Source organism: Pleurodeles waltl, chromosome 11 (assembly GCF_031143425.1).
Source record: "Pleurodeles waltl isolate 20211129_DDA chromosome 11, aPleWal1.hap1.20221129, whole genome shotgun sequence".
Lineage (NCBI taxonomy): Eukaryota > Metazoa > Chordata > Amphibia > Caudata > Salamandridae > Pleurodeles > Pleurodeles waltl.
The window spans coordinates 950,286,849-950,303,868 of NC_090450.1; the positions used below are offsets into that span (position 1 = coordinate 950,286,849).

Sequence of the window (17,020 nt, forward strand, 5' to 3'; positions counted from 1 at the left end):
TTTTATATGTGTAATAGGTTTATATTTACCTGTATAATACTTATTTTCATTCTAAAGGCACGCATGGTAAAAACGTGCACAGTAAAAATATTATTGGTAAGTATTAACTTGTGTATATATATGTGTGTAAGTCACCCCTAAAGTAGGCCAAAGATAGCCACCGGAGCAGAGTGCAGTGTATTTAAACGGTAGGAAATGTACTGGTGTGTTTTACATGTCCTGATATTGAAATACTGCTAAGTTTAGTTTTCACTATTGCAAGGCCTATCACTCGAATAGGGTAACATGGGGATTGCTTTCAAATATCTTTTGAAAATTCATCTTTTGGTGAAGTTGGTTTTGAATTATCAGTTTGTAAATACCACTTATAGAAAGTGGGCATTTGTTGCTAAACCGTTCTGTGCCGCTGCCTGTCTGCTGGAATACATATCTGGGTAAGTGTAGGAAAGTGCCACTGTTGGCATGGTCACCCACTACCTTTTGCCTAGTGTTGATGCCAGCTTTGACCCTGCTAACAAGGCTCCAGCACCAGTGTTCTTTCCCTAAAACGGTATCTTCGTTTCCACAATTGACATAGCCCTGGCACACAGATAAGTCCCTTGTAAATGGTACCCCTGGTACCAAGAGCCCTGTGGCCAGGGAAGGTCTGCAGCATGTATTCTGCCACCCTAAGGGACCTCTCACTCAGTACATGCACACTGCCTTGCAGCTTGTGTCTGCTAGTGGGGAGAAAAGACAGTCGACATGGCACTCCCCTCAGAGTGCCATGCCCACCAACCACTGCCTGTGGCATAGGTAAGTCACCCCTCTAGCAGGCCTTACAGCCCTGAGGCAGGGTGCACTATACCACAGGGTAGGGCATAGCTGCATGATCACTAGGACCCTACAGTGTCTAGGTCCATTCTTAGACATTGTAAGTGCAAGGTAGCCATACTGAGTATATGGTCTGGGAGTTTGTCATTACGAACTACACAGCACCATAATGGCTACACTGGATACTGGGAAGTTTGATATCAAACTTCTCAGCACAGTAAACCCACACTGATGCCAGTGTGGGATTTATTGAAAAATGCACACAGAGGCCATCTTAGAGATGCCCCCTGTGTGTTAACCCTACTGCTAGTGTAAGGCTGGCCGGTCTATGCCAGCCTCCCACTTCCAGACGAGTTTCTGACCACATGGGGTGAGGGCCATTGTGCACTCTGTCCAGAAACAAAGCCTGTCCTGGGTGGAGGTGCTTCACACCTCTGCCTGCAGAATCTGTAACACCTTGCGGTGAGCCTCAAAGGCTCAGCCCTGGTGTTACTGTGCCCTAGGACACTCTAGCCAGTTGAGATGTCTGCCCCCCAGACGAGCCCCCACTTTTGGCAGCAAGTCCGAAGGGATAATCGGAAAAACAAGGAGGAGTTCTCCCCTCAGCCAGGACCACCCCTAAGGTGTCCAGAGCTGAAGTGATCCCCCTCCTTGAGAAATCCTCCATCTTGCTTTGGAGGATTAGGACCAATAGGGATGGGGATGTGTTCCCCCCCCCTCCTCCCCTCCTCCCCAGTGGGAGTGGGATCAAGGAAGGTGTAGCCACCCTCGGGAACAGTAGCCATTTGCTACTGCCCCCTGACCCTAACACACCCCATAATTTAGTATTTAGGGGCAACCCTGAACTTGGCTCTTCAGATTCCTGATGACCTCAAGAAAGGACTGCTGAGCTGAAAACCCCACAGAGAAGAGGAGACAACAACTGACTGCCCCAGCCCTACCGGCCTGTCACCTGCTTCAAAAAGCTGCAAAAGAAGCAACACATTCTGCAGGACCAGCGACCCCCTGAAAAGCCTCCAGGGGACTGCCTGCCCCACCGAGGACCACGAAACTCCTGTGGACAGCAGACGTGTCCAACAAGAAGACAAACCATCTTTAAAGGGACTCTCACCTCACTCCAGAAGCGGGAGTCCAAACTCCTCTGCACCCGATGCCTCTGGCCCATGTCCAGATAATCCAGCTAGCCAGAGAGGATCCCCATGCTATTCAGACTACCTGTCCATTGTGGGGTGGGAAGACCTCTCCAAATACCCACGACGACGCCTTCAGAGGGAATCCCGAGGACCCTCCTGACCGTGACTGCCCGGGACGAAGATATCTGTCACCTGGAGAAACATTGCGCCCGCAGCCCCCAGGCCAGAGAGAAACTGACCACCGGTGCAGCAATGACCAGCAGACGGCCCTCACTCTTGCCCAATCGGTGGCTTGCCCAAGAAGCCCCCTTGTGCCCTGCCTGCAGCGCATAAGTGACCCCTGGGTCTCTCCATAGACTTCTATTGCGAAACCGACGCTCTGTTTGCACACTGCACCGGGCTGCCCCTAGGTTGCTGAGGGTGTGGTTTTTGTGCCTATTTGGGGCCCATCCAGAGCTCCTTCAAAACACCAACCCCCCCCCCCCCCCCCCCCCCCCCCCCCTTCCCCCAGTCTACCCTCCGACAACGCAGGTATTTACCTGCAAGCAGACCGGACCCGGAGTACTCCCTGACACCATAGGGGCCCATGTTATTTTGGCCTCTGTTTGACCTCTGCACCTAACCAGCCCTGAGTCACTGGTGCTGGGTGTTTGGGGTTATCTTGAACCCCCAATGGTGGGCTACCTATGTCCCGAAGACTGAACCCATAAGTTTGTTACTTACCTCAAAAACTGTTCTTTACTTACCTCCCCCAGGAACGGGTGAAAATTGTAGTGTCCACTTTTAAAATAGCTTTTTGACATTTTAAAGATAACTGTGTACATTGCAGATTCCATTCAAAGTCTTAAGTATTACTATGCAAAGTACCTTTAATTTAATTACTTACCTGCTAAAAGAATCTTGTGGTTCTAGAAATAAATTAACAAAAGAATATTTTTCTAGAAAAAAAACCTATTGGTCTGTAGAGAAGTCATTGTGTGTGTTTTCGCCTATTGTTTGTGTGTATAACAAATGTTTAACACTACCCTCTTATAAGCCAAACTGCGTGACATCACTACCACAAATAGAGCATTAGTATTATCTATTGCCTCTGTCAAGTCTATCTCATTTTGATATAGTATATACAGAGCCAGCTTCTTACATTGGTGGCAGTGGTGGGATCTAAGACTTTGCATTTACTGGACTACTTAGGCAATACCTGATCACACAACTAACTTCCAAAATTGCCTTTAGAAAACTCATTTCTGAATTGAATGGTGGCAGCAACATAAATAGGGTCAGAGAGAATACTGGGATCCTGAAAATCCCCAAAGGGATTGTTTAAAAACATGAAGGTGATGATATCACCAAATGTTCACAGCTTTGGAGAGGGCTTGTGCAACCAGAAAGTTAAACAGATCTCACTGGGTAGCGCTCATTTGGGATCTATTCACTGGTAATTGTAGGGATAGACTCCTCACACTCTGGTAAGGATACAGAATCCTATGACCTCATGAAGGCTACCCTGATTGAGGGCTTTGGATTCTCAACTGAGGAGTACACAATTTGGTTCAAGGGGGGCTCACAAAACCTCGAGCCAATCCTGGGTTGATTTTGTTGACTACTCAGTGAAAACACTAGATGGTTGGATAGCTGGCAGTGGAGTGAATGACTATGATCGGCTGTATAATTTATTTATGAAAGAACATCTGTTAAGTAACTGCTTTAACAACAAGGTGCCTCAAAATCTGGTAGACCTAGGTCCAATTTTTTCCACAAGAATTGAGAAAGAAGGCAGACCAGTGGGTCAAGACAAGGGTGAGCAAGACTTCCACAGGGGTGACCAAAAGAAAAGGGTCTCAAAACCTCCCCGGGGAAAGGGTGGTGAGACATCCAAGGACAAAAACAAAGTCTTCTCATGGGCCCAAAAAACCTGCTCAGGAGGGTGGGCCCAAGCCTCTTCACAGTCCACAAAAGGGTATGAGGGTAAAAACTTTGATCCCAAGCAGGCCTAGTGTCACAACTGTAAACAGCATGGACACCAAACTGGAGATCAGGCCTGTCCCAAGAAATTTCCCACATATTACTCCAGTTAGCACTGGAATAGCCAGTCTCCAGGGGGGATCAACAGTGCCCAGAACAAATCAGGGTTCACATTGAAGCTACTTAAGTCTGAGGGTGTGGTGGATATAGCTGCACTAGCTGCCTGGCCGCCTAACATGCAGAAATACAGACAGCAGCTCTTGATAAATGGGACAAAAATAGAAGCCCTGAGGGATATAGGTGGGGGGGCAAGGGGGGGAGGGGAGGGTTGTTGAAAGGGTTGGTGTGGACATAGTGGGTCCACTTGAACCTCCCACAGCCTCAGGGAACCAATACATACTGGTAGTAGTGGATCATGCTACCAGATAACCTGAAGCAATTCCCCTTAGGTCGCCACTGCGCCTGCAGTAGCCAAAGCCCCCCTCCCCCCCCCCCCCCCCAAGGAGGTGGTTTCTGACAGATGTACAAACTTCATGTTAGCTTACCTCAAACACATGTAAAATGAGTGTGGAGTGACTTAAGTTCACCACACCCTATCATCCACAGACCAATGGCCTTGTTGAAAGGTGTAAGACATTGAAGGGCATGATCATGGGGCTCCCTGAAAAAACTCAAGGAGATGGGATGTCCTCCTGCCATGCTTGCTTTTTGCCTACAAAGAGGTGCCACAGAATGGAGTAGGGTTTTCCCCTTTGAGTTTGTTTGGCCATCCTGTAAGGGGACCTCTGGCACTTGTAAAAGAAGGCTGGGAGAGACCTCTCCATGAGCTTAAACAAGATGTGGTGGACTGTGCTTGGCCTCCGCCCCAGGATGGCTGAGCACATGGAAAAGGCATCCAAAAACCTTGAGGCCAGCCAACAACTCCAAAAGTTGTGGTATGACCAAAAGGCTGCAATGATTTAATTCCAGCTAGGGCAGAAAGTCTGAGTTCTGGAGCCTGTGCCTCCCAGGACCGATAGTGGCCCATACCCAGTTCTAGAGAAAGAGTCTGGTCACTTTCCTAGTGGACCTAGGCACTAGCAGGACACCCAAGAGGGTGATCCATGTTAGCCGCCTGAAACTCTATAATGATAGGACAGACCTAACCATGCTGATGGTTACTGATGAGGATCAGGAGGCAGAAAGTGAACCTCTCCCTGACCTTCTCTCAACTGACCCTTAAGATGGGACAGTAGATGGCATGGTCAATTCAGACACCCTCTGCCCAACAGCAAGCTGACTGTAGACCAGTCCTGAAGCAGTATGCTGAGCTCTTCTCTTTGACCTCCTGGTCAGACACACCTGTGTACCCTTGATGGGGACACAGTTGGTCAGACTACCTGTCAAAAACAAAATATTCATACAAAGTCAAAGAGCATCAAAGTGGAAGTCCACAAGATGCTGGAGTTAGGGGTAATAGAGCACTCGACAGTCCCTGGGCTAGCCCAGTGGTCTTGGTCCCCAAACCTCATACCAAAGATGGCAAGAGAGAAATGAGGTTCTGTGTGGACTACAGAGGGCTCGACACTGTCACTAAGGCAGATACACACCCTCTTTTGCCTAGTGTTGATGTCAGCTTTGATTGGAAGTGTGCTGGGACCCTGCTAACCAGGCCCCAGCACCAGTGTTTTTTCCCCCCCTAAAACTGTACCTTTGTTTCCACAATTGGCACAGCCCTGGCACACAGTTAAATCCCTTGTCAAAGGTACCCTGTGGCTGGGGAAGGTCCCTAAGGGCTGCAGCATGTATTATACCACCCTAAAGCCTCACTCAGTAAATGCACACTACCTTGCAGCTTGTGTGTGCTATTGGGGAGAAAAGACAGTCGAAATGGTTCTCCCCTCAGAGTACCATGCCCACCAACTACTCCCTGTGGCATAGGTAAGTCACCCGTCTAACATTCTTTACAGCCCTAGGGCATGGTGCACTATACCACAGGTAGGGGCTTAGCTGCATGAGCATTATGCCCCTACAGTGTCTAGGTCAATTCTTTGACATGGTAAGTGCAGGGGAGCCATACTGAGTATATGGTCTGGGAGTTTGTCATTATGAACTCCACAGCGCCATAATGGCTACACTGACTACTGGGAAGTTTGGTATCAATCCTGTCAGCACAATAAACCCACACTGATTTATTGAAAAATGCACACTGAGGGCATCTTAGAGATGCCCCCTGTATGTTAACCCTAATGCTGGTGCAAGGCTGACTGGCCTATGCCAGCCTGCCACTTTCAGACGAGTTTCTGACCACATGGGGTGACTGCCCTTGTGCACGCTAAGGCTCACTGCCAGGTATTACAGTTCCTGCAGGGGGAGGTGTGAAGCACCTCCACCCAGGACAGGCTTTGTTTCTGACCACACAGGCCTGGTGTTACAGAGCCCCAGGGCATTCCAGCCAGTGGAGATGCCACCCCCGTCCCCTGATGAGCCCCCACTTTTGGTGGCAAGTCCAGAGGGATAATGAGAAAAACAAGGAGTCACCACCCCCACAGCCAGGACCACCCCTAAGGGGTCCAGAGCTGAAGTGACATCCTCCTTGAGAAATCCTCCATCTGGCTTTGGAGGATTAGGACCAACAAGGATAGGGATGTGACCCCCCCCTCCCCCCCGTGGGAGTCGGCACAAGGAGGGTGTAACCACCCTCTGGGAGAGTAGCCATTGGCTACTGCCCCCTGACCTCAACATCCCCCTACATTTAGTGTTTAGGGGTGACCCAGGTGAACCCAGCTCTTCAGATTCCTGGTGACCTCAGGAAAGAAGGACTGCTGAGCTGAAAATCCTGCAGAGAAGAGGAGGAGATGACAACTGACTGCCCCAGCCCCACCGGCACATCTCCTGCTTCAGAAAGCTGCAAAAGAAGCAACGCATTCTACAGGACCAGCAACCCCCTGAAGAGCCTCCAGGGGACTGCCTGCCCCACTGAGGACCAAGAAACTCCTGCGGACCTGTCAAACAAGAAGAGAAAGAAACCATCTTTAAAGGGACTCTCGCACTCCTGAAGTGTGAGTCCAACCTACTCTGCACCCGATGCCCCCCCAGCCCATGTCCAGAGAAACCAACTAGCCAGAGAGGATCCCCAGGCGATTCCGACTACGTGTCCACCCTGGGTTGACCTGTCCAGATCCCCACAACGACACCTGCAGAGGGAATCCCGAAGAACTCCCTAACTGTGACTGCCCGGGATGAAGATATCTGTCACCTGGAGAAGCAATGCACCTGTAACTCTCAGGAGAGAAACCAACTACCGGTGCAGCAACGACCAGTAGGTGACCCTCCCCTTGCCCAGTCGGTGGCTGGCCTCAGAAGCCCCCCTGTCTACAGCACCTAAGTGACCCCCGGGTCCCTCCATAGAGTTCTACTGAGAACCCGGTGCCCTGTTTGCACACTGCACCCAGCCCCCCGTGCCGCTGAGGGTGTGGTTTTTGTGCCTCCTTGGGTCCCTTCCAGTGCTCCTTCAAAGTCCCCCCCCCCACCCCAGTGTGCCCTCTGACAATGCAGGTACTTACCTGCAAGCAGACTGGAACCGGAGTACCCTGTTTCTCCATAGGGGCCCACATTATTTTGGCTCCTGTTTGACCTCTGCACCTAACTGGCCCTGTGTTGTTGGTGCTGGGTGTTTGGGGTTATCTTGAACCCCCAATGGTGGGCTACCTATTCCCCGTAGACTGAACCTGTAAGTTTGTTACTTGCCTCAAACTGTACTTTACTTACCTCCCTCAGGAACTGTTAAATTGCACTGTGTCCACTTTTAAAATAGCTTTTTGCCACTTTAAAGAGAACTGTGTACATTGTTGTTTCCATTCAAAGTCCTAAGTATTACTATGCAAAGTACCTTTCATTTAATATACTTACTTGCTAAATGAATCTTGTGGTTCTAGAAATTAAAAAAACAGAATATTTTTCTATATAAAAACCCATTGGTCTTGAGTTAAGTCCTTGAGTGTGTGTTTAAACACTACCCTCTGATAAGCCTAACTGCTCAACCACACTACCACAAAGGGAGCATTAGTATTATTGCATTTGTCACCCCTGGACTCTGTGCACACTATCTCATTTTGATATAGTATATACTGAGCCAGCCTCCTACAATAAGGATGACAGTTGGGTTGTTTGTTTCAATATGGCTGAGTCCAAACTGGGGTGGTGTGGTGAGCAAAAAAAAAAAACGATGGATCAAACCCAGATCTTTGTGTCGGGGGGGGGGGGGGTGTTGAATGTTTGATTTGCTCTGCATTTTGTCCATCATCTTTTCTTTTTGCATTTGTCGCGCAAAGTGGGAAGGGTATACCCAGACGTGGGTCCTGTGATCACTGCGCCACTGGATTCAAGGTAACCTAGCTGATGAAGAGTGATACCCTGAAACCAGTCCTAGGATGCTTGTTTCCGGTCCAGGGAGTACCTGGCTTGGCAGTTCGGGCTGGACTGTTCCCATGAGGAACAGGGTCAAGACTGATTTGCATATGAGTGGGTCCAAACTGGGGTGGCGTGGTGAACAAAAAAAAAAAAAACGGGATCAAACCCAGACCTTTGTGACGGGGGGTGGATGTTTGATTTGCTCTGCATTCCGTCCATCTGTTCTTTTTTTACATGTGAATTCACTCTAGACAGTAATACAAAGAAAGCGGAGGTGTTCCCTGCATATCTTGATGGGTCTGACACTTGCACCTGCAGAGGGCTCTGTCTGTCTTTACAAAAAGCAGTCTCCAACCCCCTGGAGTGTGTCTGGGTCCAGGTCAGGGAAAAGCAGTGTCATGTGCACTACAAAGATTTTTCTTTGAAGCTTGCCCGCTTCAAGGACCAAAATGGTATAAGTACTGGACCTCTGACACCACATAAAACATTTCTGGACTGAGGACATTCTGTCAGGAAGAAGAGCTAGATGTTTAGGAGAGGAGGGACTGTTACTCTGCTTTGATGTGCTGGCCTTCTGCTTGTGTCCTGGGAGTGAAAGGACTGGACTTGGCTTTCTACATCCTGCTTTCCAAGGTTTTCGAAGGGATTGAACTGAGCTTGACTCCTGTTAAGAAGTCTCAGGGACATCAAATACTTTAATTACTAGTACCTGGTCTCTTTTGCTGAGAGTCCTAACTTGCCAAGTGGTGCCAGCTCCAGTCCCTTGGAAGCTGGTGACCTGAAGGAGAAAATCCACATGCCGGTGCGCTGCAGCAGAAAAATCAATACATCGCTTGTCCTGCGGCTGCAGAATCGACACATCGCCTGTCTCGGTGTGATTCCATGTGCTTAGCACATCTGGATTTTCCACACATTGTCCCAGGGCGTCAATTTCTCATCAAACAACCCCCCACACCACCACCACGGCACTAAGCCACTGAGGCTGTGTCCAGAAATTGACGCATCACCTCTCCTGCCAGTAAGGAACCAACGCATCATCTCACCTGCGAGGAAAGAATTGATGCATCACCTCCATTGTGCTTTTCTGGCGCCTCATCTCCCATATGGCCCACATTATCTTCGACACATCCCAGTTACTGTGTTAAAATAATACAACCATTGGTTCTCATGTATTAAGACTCCTTTAAACCTTTACAAAAGTGATAGCTTTACTTGTGTATGTTGGATTTTTGTCGTTTGAGTCTTGTTTTACTCAGATAAATATTGGCTACTTTTCCAAACTGGCGTGGAGTACTTTTGTGGTGTTTTCATTGTGTTTTACTCTTTGTGTGAGAAATACTTTACAAATTGCCTCTGAGATAAGCCTGACTCCTTGAGTCAAGCTACCATGGGGGTAAGCAGCAGTTATCTTAGCTGTGTGGCCCCTTTAACCTGACTAGAGTGAAGGTCCCCTAGAGACCCCATTTCTAATACCCATCTAAAACCTAAAAATGTCCTTTCCACCCAAAAACCTTTACCCACCCTAAATTCCCTTTCCACACTAAACCCTAAAAATGTTCTTGCCCCAAAACATATACCCACCCTAAAAATTCCCTTGCCACCCAAAAACCCATACCGATCCTAAGAAAACTCCCTTTCTACCCAAAAAAACCCCTTCCCATCCTAAACCCTAAAATACCTTTGCCACCCAAAGACCTGTACCCATCCTAAACATACCCTTGCCACCCAAAGACCCATTCCAAACCCTAAAAATTCCCTTTCACCCAAAGACCTAAACCCACTCTAAAAACCCTGTGCCACCCAAACACCCATACTGATCCTAAAAATGTCCTTGCTCATATATATGTGTATATGTGTGTGTGTATATATATATATATGTATAGAGGTTTATATCTGTATGTTTTCTATTGCATGTGTAGCTGCAGATAAACATGCTTTGCATAAGTCTGCAATCTAGTGTTGGGCTCGGAGTGTTATACGTTGTTTTTCGTCGAAGAAGATTTTTCGAATCACGAGATCGAATGACTCCTCTCGGTGATGGTGTGCATGGGCATTGAGTCCTTTGTTAGGTTGTTTTCTTTCTGCTGTCTGGTTCTGAGGTGTTCCCTCTTGCTCCAGTAGATCTCGGTTCGGTAGTATCTGAACTTCTCTCTAAACATTGGTATCGTTTTTCAATCATGTTTTTCTGACTATACTCTATCCATTTGTAGTGCTAGGATCGGTTAAACGCCCTTTCGGGTAACAGCACCCTTCTCGGACCTACTTTGACACAGGCTGATGGATCGGACTCTGTTTCTCTTTTGCCCTTGGTGCCATGCCAAGTTCCCCTACGCCGACCAACACTCAGCCTCTACCTCTCTCACTCCCGATCAGAAGGAAGAAACCTGTGAGGTGTCGATCCTTACGTTCTAAGAAAACTCAGTGGGATCGAAGAGCGAATTGGTTAGAGATGGCATCCAAGTTGACGGAACAAACGCCCAACATTTTTGGTGGGGAACAAACTCAGACTGAAGTTTCCATTTCAGATTCTGATTCTGACCGAGACTGATGGGGACAGCCAAGTGATTCCAGCGGTGCAGTACAGGAGCACACCAGCCTTTTCCCATCACCAAAAACCATCCAAAAAGTCTTCACAACTGGTCTTGGGGCCACCACTGCTTTCCAGCCATGGTACGACCCAAAAGATGCATCTCAATGACCAACCCTTGGGTTTGGCATTGAAAAAGACGAAAATGCATACGGTGTTGACCGAACAGCGTTCCACCCCTGTTTCAGGATTGACTCGAAGAGTGGAGGCTTCCACCCTGGAGCCGAAACATCCATCTTCCTTTCACCTCGGAGCCAAAACACCCAACATCCATTTCAGAGCTAACATTTTCAGCCCAATTAAAACGGTTAGTCTCCAAGCTTTCAGAGCTCAAACCTGTGGGGAAGAAATATGCTCCAACTGTAGAAGAATCGTCAGACATTAGGCCCATACTTGAAGTGATGGATAATAAGGTAAAATCCAAATGCACAAGGATACTGAAAGGATTATAGCTTCTTCTCCTTCTATAATTCAAAGGAAACTCTTTCCAAGAGACTTTGGAATCTGGGCCTTCACCTGCCAAAATTGTCAAGCACAAGGAGAAACCAAAGGCAGTGTATCAGCCTTCATCACCACATTCTCCTTTGGTCTCACTTCTCCACCATCTGATAGTCCACCACCTACACAATTTTCCTCCGCAATCCCCTGTTTCTTCACATGGGGATGACTTGGGTGACAATCTTTACAGTGTAGACCCATGGGATTTTTATGATCCAGACCCTATTTTATCTAATGACCCTGATGTATACCCCACTAGGCCATCCCCACGGCCTATAATCAGGTCATTGCTAGGGCAGCTACCTGTTACAATGTTCAGTTGCACTAAGATCCCATAGAGGATGATGTTTTTATTAAACACACTATCCTCTACACACAAGTACCAATGCTCCCAGGTATGCTTAAACATGTAGACAACATTTTTAAAGAGCCAGGGTACTTAAACCAAGTTTGGACAAGAAATATAAAGCTGCACTTTCAGATCTACTCTTCATCACACGACAATTGCTGCCTACTTCTATTGTTACTGCAGGGGTAAAAAAAAAGGGCAAATAGTCAGTCCATCGTGGATGCTCTTACCACGATAAAGAAAGCCGTAAATTTGATGCAGCAGGGAGGAGAGTGGCAATTCCAACTGCAAATCCCTGGAGAATTGCCAACTCCCAGGCTCTTTTAGCCAGATACGATGGAGTCCATTGGAATTAGATAGGGGAGCTCCTACAATATCTCCCACTGGAACACCAAAAAAGGTACAGAAGGCAGTTGCAGAGGGACAAGCTATTTCCAACAACCAAATTAGATCAGCCCTAGATGCAGCAGACACTGCAGCTAGGGGTATTAACCCTAGTGTAATCATCAGAATGCATGCTTGGTTGCGATATTCAGGGTTCAAACTTGAGAAACAACAAGCTGTACTTAATATGCCTTTTAACACCAGTTATTTGGATCAGGGGTGGATACCAACAAAGATTTTTTTTTTAAAAAAGACTGACTCCGCTAAGGCCATGGGTGCCCTTTATACTACACCTTTTCAGGCTACATTTCGCAGGCCCCAGTTCAGAGGTGGTTTTAAACCATCAACATTAGAGCCTTCTACGTCCCAGCAAAAGCAGGGACAGCAATATTATTCCAGAGGGTCTTTTAGAGGATCCTACAGAGGAAACAACTCTAGAGGTAGAGGGAAATCCACTGCCACAAGCGGTGCCTCCACCTCATCAAAACAGTGACTTTCTCCACATCCCCACACAGTATACATCTCCTGTGTGAGGAAGACTGGAACATTTCTACCATAAATGGTACAACATTACATCAGATCAATGGGTGCTGTCAATTATCCTCAATGGTTATTGCCTAGAACTCAACTCTTCTCCACCAAACATTCCCCCTCGCTCAGGCTTTCTCTAGGAACACCTCATTTTGTTAAAACAAGAGGTACAATCATTTCTACTCAAAGGTGCAATAGAGATCGTTCCTATGTCCCGAGGGACATTCTTCCTCATACCAAAAAAAGATGGTACTCTAAGACCAATCCTGGATCTCAGAGCCCTCAATCAGTACATTCTCTCAGAGCATTTCCTCATGGTCACTCTTCAAGATGTCATTCCCTTATTGCGAAAGCAGGACTCCATGACAGCATTAGATCTAAAAGATGCTTACTCCCATGGTACCATACACCCAGCACATCGCAAATACTTAAGATTTGTGATGCAGGCAAGAGCTACCAATTCAAAGTGCTACCCTTTGGAGTAACAACAGCACCAAGGGTATTCACCAAATGCCTAGCAGTTGTTGCAGCATACCTCAGAAGGCAACATATACATGTCTTTCCCTGTCTGGACGACTGGCTCATAAAAACCAGCACAATTCAAACCTGTCAACAGCATACACAATCGATACCATACACAGTCTAGGGTTCACAATCAAGTACCAAAAATCTCATCTGCAACCAGCACAAATACAACCATATCTGGGAGCAATTCTGAACACTCAGTCAGCATTAGCTTACCCAAACCCACACCCACAGATGATTCAAGCTTTCCACAATCTCATATCTCAGCTACACAGTAAGGTTTATCATGAAACTGTTGGGAATGATGGCATCCTGTATAGCAACAGTACCCAATGCACGTCTGAACATGAGATCCCTACAACAGTGTCTCTTGCAACAGTGGTCTCGGGCACAGGGTCAACTTCACGATCTAGGTGGAATCACACCAACTTATCAAAAGGGCGGCCTTTTCAGGACCCTGTGCCACAGGCCATAATCACTACTGCTGCATCAATGACAGGTTGGGGATCCCATCTCAACAATCTTACTATACAGGGACAATGGGACTCAACCCAACAAACTTGCCACATAAACCACTTGGAATTGCTAGCAATGTTCTTAGCACTCAAAGCATTCCAGCCACAGATCTCACACAAAACAGTGTTAATAAGGACAGACAACATGACATCAATGTATTATCTGCAAAAACAGGGGAGGGCGGGAGACACTTATCTCAATTATCCCTTCTAGCACAGACAATTTGGAAATGGGACATTGACAATCTCATTCATCTACTAGCAGAGTATATCCCAGGGATACACAACCACCTAGTGGACCTCTTAACCCCTTCGCTGCCAGGCCTTACCCCCCCCTCCTAGTCCGCCCCAACCTCAGATGCCAAGCATTTTTTTTGGGTGTTTGGGGCAGTTCGCTCTTAGGCCCTCGTAACATTTTGTCCCCATAACCTACCCATGCCAAATTTGCATCCTTTTTGTTTTTTCCAACATGCTAGGGATTCTAGAGGTAAAAAGACTTTGTGGGTTTCCTTGAACGAGACCAAGAAATTAGCCAAAATACAGCAAATTTTTAAAAAAATAAATAAAAATAAATTGGAAAAAAGGGCTGCCGAAGAAGGCTTGTGTTTTTTTCCTTGAAAATGGCATCAATAAAGGGTTTGTGGTGCTAGAATCACCATCTTCCCAGCTTTCAGGAACAGGCAGACTTGAATCAGAAAACCCAATTTTTCAACACAATTTTGGCATTTTACTGGGACATACCCCATTTTCACTCTTCTTTGTGCTTTCAGCCTCCTTCCAGTTAGTGACAGAAATGGGTATGAAACCAATGCTGGATCTCAGAATCTAAACATTTCCTAAAAGTAGACAAAATTCTGAACTCCGCAAAAGGTAATTTGTATAGATCCTACATGGGTTTCCTACAGAAATGAACAGCTGAAATAAAAAAATATTGGAATTGAGTTGAAAAAACAGCCAGTTTTACTCTCTAACTTTTTCCTGCGATGTTAGATTTTTGAAAGCAATCTACTGTTACGTCTGCTGGACTCTTCTGGTTGCAGCGATATATAGTGCTTAGTAGGTTCATCAAGAACCCTATATACCCAGAGCCAATAAATGAGCTGCACCTTTCAATGGGTTTTCATTCTATACCGGGTATACAGCAATTCATTTGCTGAAGTATAAAGAGCGAGAAATAGGTATCAAGAAAACCTTTGTATTTCCAAAATGGACACAAGATAAGGTGTTAAGAAGCAGTGGTTATTTGTGTATCTCTGAATTCCAGGGTGCCCATACAAGCATGTGATTTAGAGGGCATTTCTCAAATAGATGTTTTTTTTTGTTGTTTTTTTTATACACACACAGTCTTACATTTGGAACACTTGTTTTGCTATTCTGTGTTTCCCCCAAATCTCCAGATAAAAATGGTACCTCACTGGCGTGGGTAGGCCTAATGCTCGCGACAGGAAACGCAACATGGACACATCACATTTTTATATTTAAATTTGATGTGTTTTTTGCAAAGTGCCTAGCAGTAGATTTTGGCCTCTAGTTCAGCCGGCACCTAGGGAAACCTACCAAACCTACACATTTTTGAAAACTAGTCACCTAGGGGAATCCAAGATGAGGTGACTTGTGGGGGCTCTCACCAGGTTCTGTTACCCAGAATCCTTTGCAAACCTCAAAATTTGGCCAAAAAAAACACATTTCCCTCACATTTCGGTGACATAACTTTCTGGAATCTGAGAGGAGCCACACATTTCCTTCCATCCAGCATTACCCCAAGTCTCCCGATAAAAATGGTACTTCACTTGTGTTGGTAGGCCTAGCGCCCTCGACAGGAAATGCCCCAAAACAAAACGTGGACACATCACAATTTCCCAAAGAAAGCAGAGCTGTTTTTTTGCAAGGTGCCTAGCTGTGGATTTTGGCCTCTAGCTCAGCCGGCACCTAGGGAAACCTACCAAACCTGTGCATTTTTTAAAACTAGACACCTAGGGGAATCCAAGATGGGGTGACTTGTGGGGCTTTCACCAGGTTCTGTTACCCAGAATCCTTTGCAAACCTCCAAATTTGGCTTAAAAAACACTTTTTCCTCACATTCTGGTGACAGAAAGTTCTGGAATCTGAGAGGAGCCACAAATTTCCTTCCACCCGCGTTCCCCCAAGTCTCCCAATAAAAATGATACCTCACTTGTGTGGGTGGCCCAGGTGCCTGTAACAGAAAAATGGCAATAACCTGAAGAGATTGAGGGGTTAGCACAGCAAGTTGATAAGTATATATTTTTCTTTTATACATCTTTTAGGCTGACTCTACTTTATAAATTTTCCCTGGTGTCTAGTGTTCTCTGCTTGAGCGCAGAAATGGCATAGAATATATTGCCCCCTTTGCGGGGGTGTGTGTGTGTCTCTCTCTCTCTCTCTCGCTCTCTCTCGCTCTCTCTCGCTCTCTCTCGCTCTCTCTCTCTAGTGCTTTTTGCCCCTTGGGGGGCGACCCTTGCACCCCCCTAAACACAGAAAAAAAAAAAAAAAGAAAGAAAAAAAAAATCCCTGGTGTTTTAAAAAACTAGGTCAATCTGCCCCCAAGGGGGGGGCAGAAATGGCATAGGTTATATTGCCCCCTTCGAGGGGCAACACTTGCCCAAGGGGCCACCCCCCCCCACACAATGCACACACATTCATGATCCCTGGTACTAAGTAGATTCTGCCCCCAAGGGGGGCAGAACTGCCCAATAGTCCAGTCCCTTGGAAATGGTACCCCTGGTACCAAGGGCCCTGTGACCGGGGAAGGTCTCTAAGAGCTGCAGCATGTATTATGCCACCCTGGGGACACCTCACTCTGCACACTGCCTCACAGCTTGTGTGTGCTGGTGGGGAGAAAAAGACTGTTGACATGGCCCTCCCCTCAGAGAGCCATACCCACAACCCACTGCCTGTGGCATAGGTAAGTCACCACTGATGCCAGTGTGAGATTTATGGAGAAATGCACTCCGAGGGCTTCTTAGAGATGCCCCCCTGCATGCCAGCCCAACTGCTAGTGCTAGGCTGACCACATGGGGTGAGTGCCTTTGTGCACTCTGTGACCAGGAACAAAGCCTGTCCTGGTTGGAGGTGGCGAACACCTCCAGCTGCAGGAACTGTAACACCCGGTGGTGAGCCTCATAGGCTCGCAGGAAGACACCCAACTCCTGCCCAGATCGAAATCAAGCAGCAGCAGAACAAGCTTGAGCAGTAGTGGCAGCGACACAATATCGGAATAACTCCTTCGCTTCTCTTTGTTCCGATCATATACAAACGTCGGGGTCCGACACTGGTGGATCCGAGATCTCCTCGACTGGCAGCAACAAGGATC

General features: G+C 47.1%; 1 long non-coding RNA gene across 3 annotated transcripts in view; it reads right to left on the bottom strand.

Annotated features, from left to right (window-relative positions):
- The window catches only part of LOC138266389 (uncharacterized), a 517,771-nt gene that overhangs the window by 428,126 nt on the left and 72,625 nt on the right, over positions 1 to 17,020 (bottom strand). The gene's annotated exons all lie outside the window — the stretch shown is intronic.